Raw genomic sequence first — 438 nt, forward strand, 5'->3', positions numbered from 1 at the left:
TTAATTAGCTTTGTAGCAACTCATTTGGCAACGGCGTGAATGTAACGGACGTTCATTAATATAAAAAGTAAGGCACTACAGCAGCAACAAGGGGTCCCGTACCCCTCTGGGTCCTCTGAGTCAACCCAGGGGGGGCTCCAAATAATTCCTAATTAATTAAAAAGTTCCAACATGAATCCAACAAAGTATTAGCAAATATAAATCCCCACTGATGATAGGCTCACTGGCCTATAGTCACTAAGATAAAACATCCACAGATACAATTAATCCAAAGGATTCACTTTTCCACACGTATGTTCTAAGATTAAAACATGATTTGTAAAATCATGGCAACAATTATTATTGGTTGTTTTATAGAGGTGGGGGAAAAAAATTGATACAGCATAGTATTAGAAAAATTTCAGTGGCAATACTGTATCAATACACAGGCGCCAAGTA

This window comes from Etheostoma spectabile, chromosome 9 (assembly GCF_008692095.1).
Source record: "Etheostoma spectabile isolate EspeVRDwgs_2016 chromosome 9, UIUC_Espe_1.0, whole genome shotgun sequence".
In the NCBI taxonomy this organism is placed as follows: domain Eukaryota; kingdom Metazoa; phylum Chordata; class Actinopteri; order Perciformes; family Percidae; genus Etheostoma; species Etheostoma spectabile.